Below are 7,437 nucleotides of genomic sequence, written 5' to 3' on the forward strand. Positions count from 1 at the left end.
TGTCAGAATAACCAGCGCTTCTGTCCATGGATGCAGAAATTGTAGGTGACTCTGGTCCGTAAGGGTGCTAGTAAACCCCCCAAAATATTGACTACATAAGAAGCCCTATATGGGGAAAGGATAAGAAGGAGGGGTGGAGGAGGAAGAGGACGCAAAGAAAGAGGAATTATAGGAGGAGAAGGATAGAAGAGAGGAGGAAGACGTAGAGAAGGAGGAGGTATAGGAGGAGGAGACAGAGAAATAGGAGGAGGATAGAGGGGTGGAGGAGGAGGACGCAGAGAAGGAGGAGGAGGATGGAGGGGTGTAGGAGAAGGATAGAAAGGAGTCGGAGAAGAAGGAAGCATAGGAGAAGGAGGAGAAGGAAGCATAGGAGGATGGAGGGGTGCAGGAGGAGGAGGAGGAAAGGTGTGTGTTTTCACGAAGTGGCCGAACTCCATTTGTAGTTCCTCTTGAATTTAAAAATCTGGAAGACGACATCGACTACAATATTCTAGACTTCCCAAAGTCTACAGTTCAACAAAGTGTCTGATATTCCATATATGACCCAAATGTGATTTCAAATTCGGAGATTCGAAAAATGAAAGAAAATTTCATTCAGCTGCGAAAAGAGAACCTCCCTTCCAAAGACTTGGGGTTATCACACTGGGCTTCACCAGCGCCGACAGTTCAGATTTCGTTTAAGTAAAAACTACTTCGGTTACAATATATATATATATATATATATATATATATATATATATATATATGTATATATATATATATATATATATATATATGTATATATATATATATATATATATATATATATATATATATATATATATATATATATCAAAATCTCCAAATATCAAATTACTCTTTCCGTCATATATAGCAAAGCTGAATGACGAACAAAGAGATTGTAAACCTATACGAATATTAGACATACTGTTGAAATGTTCTTAGAGAAACCTAGATTTCTGGAAGCTAAGTTACAGTCCGTTTACTCAGATAGAAGCTGGAGGTAGGATGTGGGAGGAAAAATAGCTCAGTGTGATAACCGTTTTAATGACCGTGAGGGTCAATAGCCCTCGAGACAGATAACGAGGTTAGGTTAGGTTAACCAGGCTTGTTAGTATAGATAACTTATCGCCGCCTGAGACCAAAAGTGAGGTTCAGGGGTCATACAGCTTATAAAGACTCTTAAGCCTCGTTTACACGGGGCAAGTTGAGAGGCAAGTCACGTGTGCAAGTTACTTGAACTGGAGAAGAAAGAGTTCAAGTACATGTTCACACAGGTCAAGTCAGAGATAAGTGGCCTGTGTGAACATGTACTTGCTCGCTTTCCTTTCCAGTTCAAGTAACTTGCACACTTGACTACCTCTCAACTTGACCCGTTTAAACGAGGTTTTAGGATTTGAGAATTTGATTTTAGGTGACTTATGTGTCACAAATAGGACACTAAGAGAACGTAAGAACATATAAATGAAGGAGATTGCAAGAGACCGTTAGGCCTATACCATGCAGTTCCATGTCCATTACGACTTATCATCTTCATCCATAAAGTAATCCAACTTCTTGAAACAATCGATAATTCTAAAATAAGTAAGAAAAGTGTTAGTCTGCAGGTGTATTGCTTTAGTTGCTGTACTGATTTATTAAAAAAAATAATTGAAAAGGTGTCACATATGTTTAAAACTTAAAAGAGTCTTGTAATATAAGAATCCTTTAATACAGACTCGGGTCACCCACGTGGAAGCGTGGCTAGGTCAGGTCGTGTAGCCACAAAGACGAGGTCATGCTCTTCCTTGGTGAACCAGGATTTCGACATGTCTCTCTCCCTTTCTCTCTTTCTCTCTCTTTCTCTCCCTCTCTCCTTCCTCCTTCCTTCCCCTCTCTCATTCTCTCTCTCTCTCTCTTTCTCTCTGACGATTTTATTTAACCTAGGTGCACGTCATTTTAAACAAGGGGCTAGCTCTCACCATCACACTGCACTCCATCACTTATTTATTTGTTTGATTGTTCTGCAGCAAAACGCCTGGCGATGTTTGGTGTCACAGCCGAAACGTGGTTCAGATAATCAAGCCCTCCTCTTCCTCCAGTCGGAGTCTCGCCTTCGGCTGAATGGATTCGTCTGATAACCTAAGAACCAGAATGAGTGAATTAAGACAGATAATTTTCCCTGGACCGGAGGGGGTGGGGGGTGGGGGGTTGGACTTACTCGGATGAATAAAATTGCCAGGCGGCAGTGGCGCCAAAAGCAGTTAGGCAATGTTCACACTAGCGGTTTGAACCGCGGCAGCACTGCATAGTCAAGGAAAAACGACACGGTTGTGTGTGAACGCCTCCATTGACTTGCATTATAATTGAACCGCCACAATTCAAAACGCAAGTGTGAACAGGGCCATAAGGTTCTGCGCTGAGGGTTTCGATACGGCTAAACGAAACCTCATGGAATTATCCAAAACTGAAGAAATACAACAGTATTAAAAAAAAAAAAAAAAAAAAAAAAACAGAGCATTGAAGCTGCTCCACCCCCTCACCCGGTTAGAAACTAGTTCAGGATAACCCGGATTAGGTGTAATCCCCATACTGAGTCTAGGCCAGTTACCTTCAGCATAATTCGGCTATATGGGCATCATGTGGCATTGCGTTCCCCTCATGTTGATCCTACTGACTGGGTCGCCTCTTCAAGAGCAGACAACCCTCAATGGAGGAGACGAATAAAGGTGACGCCCACACAACTCATGGCTGGAGGGGCAAGTTGATCGACTCTGTCGAGAGTTGTTTGGAGTCGGAAGGAAGGAAGGGAGGGTGGGTGTCTGCATGGGAGATCGCTCTTAGAGACCGTGAAAGGGACTGGCGCCGGCGTGTGAGTGAAGCAACGCGCCCCCTGGCGTATCCCCCCTATGCCCCCAATTGATGATGGTGGTGGTGGGGGGGAAAGTTAAACCACAAGTGAACCATGCCCTTGGTTCAACTCACCCGTGGCAGGGCTCGAACCGCCATCACCTCGACCTCCGTCATCAATGAGCAATGGGAGACTTAGTTGAGGCTATCGTGTCCGGCCAGAGGTTAATTTGTGTGGAGAGGAGAGGGTAACAAGGCCACACTACGAGGAACGGCCCTAACAAAGAGGACCTTGAATACCGAATTGGACCGCCATGGACCCGGCCAAAGGATGAAGGGAGCCGACACCCGCGGGGCCAATAGAGCCACTTCGGGGGGTGGGGGTGGGGGTGGGGGTGGGAGGCTAAGGGAAAGCCGCAGAAACCATCTCTCTCTCTATCTCTCTCTCTCTTTCTCTGTTTCTCTATCTCCCTCCCTCTATCTCTACCTCTCTATACGTGGAGTTGGACTTCCTGTTTGCCCTGACGTTAAACAATTATTTTTCTCATCTTCCTCCACCTCTTTTAACTTTTTCTACTCCTCTCCCCTCCTCCCCCCGTCCCCCGTCCCCCTCGCCCTCCTCGTTCTCCTCCCCTTATACCACAATATCCCCCTTTTTCCCCCCTGCTGCATCTTCCTCCCTAATCAGCATTCACGTGCGTTGATGTCTTACTTGCTCGTCTCTCGCGTGCATTCCAGTCATCATTGCTCCGTAGTTCCGCTCCCCCAAGCCCCCCTTCCCCCCCCCACGTATGTGTTCCTTTTCAAGAAACCCCTTTCCCCTTTATTGATTCTGTGCACACTCTCGTTCCGATCTTTCTCCCTACCTCCCCCCTTCTTCGGCTCTCTCTCTCTCTATCTCTCTTTCTCTCTCTCTCTCTCTCTCTCTCTCTCTCTCTCTCTCTCTCTCTCTCTCTCTCTCAATCTATCTGTCTATCTCATCTATCTGTCTGTCTGTCTCATCTATCGATCTGATTCTGTCGTTGTTCTCTCTTGTTTCTCTGTTTTTCTCTTTGTGTATCTCTTTCTCTGTCTCTTGCTTTCTCTCTCTCTCTCTTTCTTTCTCTCTCTCTCTCTCTCTCTCTCTCTCTCTCTCTCTCTCTCTCTCTCTCTCTCTCTCTCTCTCTCTCTCTCTCTCTCTCTCTCTCTCTCTCTCTCTCTCTCTCGCTCTCTCTCTCTCTCGCTCTCGCTCTCTCTCACTCTCAATTTATCTGTCACTGTCTGTCCCACTGGTGTCCTTGGAAACAAAATCCCTCCGAAAAAGTCGAGGCCTAGAGACGGTAAATTAGAAATGACTTAGGAGGGTAGTAAGAAAGAGAGATAGGAGAAGTAACTCTAGACCGTAGGGGTGTCCTTTGAATCCCCCTCCCCAGAATACTGACGTCATGAACCTTAGTTAGTCAGTATTCTTCACGCAGTTACGAAGGTTGATCCGATTATCTCGTGGATGGCATGATGAAGATTACCGCATTGTCCTTGATAGTGATAGTAATGATAGACTATTGTTCGTTTATTTTATATTTCTCATTTTATTTATTTGTGTCTTGTTTGTTGCAGACGTGTGTTCATGATATCGACGACAGAGTGGACCAGTTAAGGTGAGTAGATCGTCATTTTTTCGATCTTTTCCTCCGATTGCATCTTGTGTGTGGTGGGGAGGGCTTACATACGTGGTGTTCCGTTTGCCTCTCCTGCTTCTGCATGTCAGATAAAGTGGATATCGCACTGGGCTATTTTTCCTCCAACCTCCGATCAATCGGCGAAACCGCCCACCTCCAGAACTTTTTCCGCCGTAAAATAATTTTGTCAAACTGTTTTGTCAACAAAAATACATAGAATGTCGTTTGATATGCTGGAGGAAAATTATTTTCCTCCAGTATATCAGATTCCCTCCCGAAAGCTGCGGGCTATAATTCTGTTCCAACAGTCGGAGGAAAAATAGCCCAGTGTGATGACGCCTGAAACAGTTACTCGGTTCAGTGCCGGTAACCATTGGAACTCCTACGGTGTTTCGTAATGAAGTTTCATTGTGTGTGTGTGTGTGTGTGTGTGTGTGTGTGTGTGTGTGTGTGTGTGTGTGTGTGTGTGTGTGTGTGTGTGTGTGTGTGTGTGTGTGTGTGTGTGTGTGTGAGAGAGAGAGAGAGAGAGAGAGACACGCAAGCGTTCTGCCCACCTAACACAAAGGTATTTATTCTATTGCAGCGTGTTTGACAACATTAGGACACGTTCATACGTGTTCTAACGCGCTTCGTACCAGATGACGCCTGCCTGTGCTTCCTGGTGCCTTCCATTGATGCGCATAGTTTCAGGCATCTGATCGTGTATGACTGTCTAGGTTTTATATATATATATATATATATATATATATATATATATATATATATATATATTGTGTGTGTGTGTATGTGTGTGTGTGTGTGTGTGTGTGTGCGCGCGCCCATTATTATATGCCTTTATTATATTTCATTCTCAAGATATTGGCAGCATTAGTAGATAGAGATCTTACAGTGTAATTCAGTTTTGTTACATGAGTTCCTGACCGTTTATGGGATTGATGCTCTTGGGCAGATCCAAGAGGTGCAGGCGCCACCAGATTTAAAAAAAAAAAAAAAAAAAATATCCGAAAACAATCCGAAAAAAATCAACAGAAAACGGAGGCGACTTGAGGTGTCTTTGTCCTTCTTGGTGCATCTTCGTCCCATATTGCGTCTCAGGTTACCTTGAGGTCGTGTCCAGCTACTTTACTGGTGATCTGGCAGTACTTGCCTTCTGTGAGTATCGAAGTCCCAGCATCCCTCGATGTGCTTGCTAGGTTGCTTGCGTGCCCGCTGCTTTCCACGTGTAGATGGAGGGGGAGAGGGGGAGGGGGCCATGGGGGAGGGTACCTTCTCACAGCTGCTCCACCTGCGTGCCATCCGCCCTGGGGTCGGAGGGTCCCGCTTCCTCCTCCTCCTCCTCCCTACCCTCCATTTATTTTCACTTATGTCTCTCCTCCCTTATATTCTGTATATCTAAAACACCTTTTTTATTCTGTTCCCCTGTACTTTTCCTTTTCAACATAAAAGCATAAGAATGAAGACTGCAAGAGACCATAAGGTCTACACCGGGCAATTCCATGTCCATGACCACATATCATCCCCATCCATAAGGTTATCTAACCTTCTCTTAAAACAACCGATAGTTTCAGCGCTCGCTACATATTCTTCCTTGTCCTCTTCCTTCTCTTCCTTCTAATTCTACCACGCTGCCTCCTCTTCCTCCTTTTCTTCCTTTTCTTCTTCTTCTTTTCTTTTTAACCTTCTTCCTCCTCCTCCTCCTCCTCTTCCTTCTCATTCTGCATAGCCGTCTCCTCTCCCTCTTCTTTTAATTCTTCTTCCACCTCTTCCTCTTCTTCTATTTCTTCTTTTTCTTTTTATCCTTCCTCTTCCTCCTCTTCCTTCTGATTCTGCATTGCCCACTCCTCTTCCTTTTCTTCTTTTACTTTTTCTTCCACCTCTTCATCCTCTTCGTCCTTCTAATTCTAATGATTTGTCCCTTTCTCCTCGTCTTCCTCCTCTTCCTCCTCCTCTTCCTTCTAACTTTACCTTATCTCCATTTTCTCTTCCTCCTCTTCGTTTTCCTCCACCTTCTTTTCCTCTTTCACATTTTCTTCTCCTCTTCCTCCCTCCTTCAAAAATTTTCTTCTCCTGCTCCTTCTCTTCCATCATCTTTTCCTTCTCCTCCTCCTGCATTCCCTTCCTCCTCTTCCTCCTCCTCCTCCTCCTCCCCCCTCCTCCTCCAAAATGTTCTTCTCCTGCTCCTCTTCTATCACCTTGTCCATTCGCCTTCTCCTCCTCCTCCTCCTCCTCCTCCTCCTCCTCTCCGCGCGCCTGGCGTTCCCAGCAGAAGGGAGCAGCCCTTTGTGCATTCCTGCGCAGCAATGGCAGGCGGAGTCAGGGGTGGGGGGTGAATGAGGGGGGGTAGGTAGGGGGGGAAGGCAAGAGGGGGACAGAGGAGGCACTTCCTTCCTCATGGGTACCTGCGGGGTAGGAAGGGAGGGAGGGAGGGAGGCGGATATGTCGAGGAAGAAGAATGGAACGCGAAAGGACGAGGAGGAGGAGGAGAAGTAGGAGGAGGAGGAGGAGGCGGAGGAGCAGGAGCAGGGACGGAAGGGGAAGGAAGGAAGAAAGGAAAGAAGGAAGGGAGACAGGAAGGAAGAACGGATGAAATAGGAAAGGACAGAAAGGAAGTACGGAATAAGAAAAGGGATGATGATGATGGTAGAGAGAATTGGAGAAAGGAGTGGAATGAGATGCTTGTGTGAAAGGAAGAAGAGGAGGAGGAGGAGGAGTTAATGAGGAATGTTTATGTAATGAGAAGATGCGATTGAGTGTGGAACAGAAAAAGGAACGAGGGATGGGAGGTGATAAAGGTGGAAAGTATGACAGAAGGAAAGAAGGAGCAAAAGTTTATGGTGGGGGGGGGCGAGGAGAACAAAAATAAAATAAGTAAAATTATATTAGAACAAAGAAAAAACTGATGGGGAATGGGAAAGAGAGAGAGAGAGAGAGAGAGCTTACATAGAATTTG

At 45.6% G+C, this 7,437-nt stretch overlaps 1 long non-coding RNA gene across 1 annotated transcript in view; it reads left to right on the top strand.

The window, feature by feature from the left end:
• Positions 1-4,471, top strand: part of LOC143024876 (uncharacterized) — a 319,012-nt gene extending 314,541 nt beyond the window's left edge. The window contains exon 4 of the long non-coding RNA XR_012966319.1: positions 4,426-4,471. This is a non-coding gene — a long non-coding RNA (uncharacterized LOC143024876). The remainder of the gene's footprint in view (positions 1-4,425) is intronic.
• Positions 4,472-7,437: the final 2,966 nt, after the last annotated feature.

Source organism: Oratosquilla oratoria, chromosome 4 (genome assembly GCF_046742065.1).
Source record: "Oratosquilla oratoria isolate Oo_2021 chromosome 4, ASM4674206v1, whole genome shotgun sequence".
NCBI lineage: Eukaryota > Metazoa > Arthropoda > Malacostraca > Stomatopoda > Squillidae > Oratosquilla > Oratosquilla oratoria.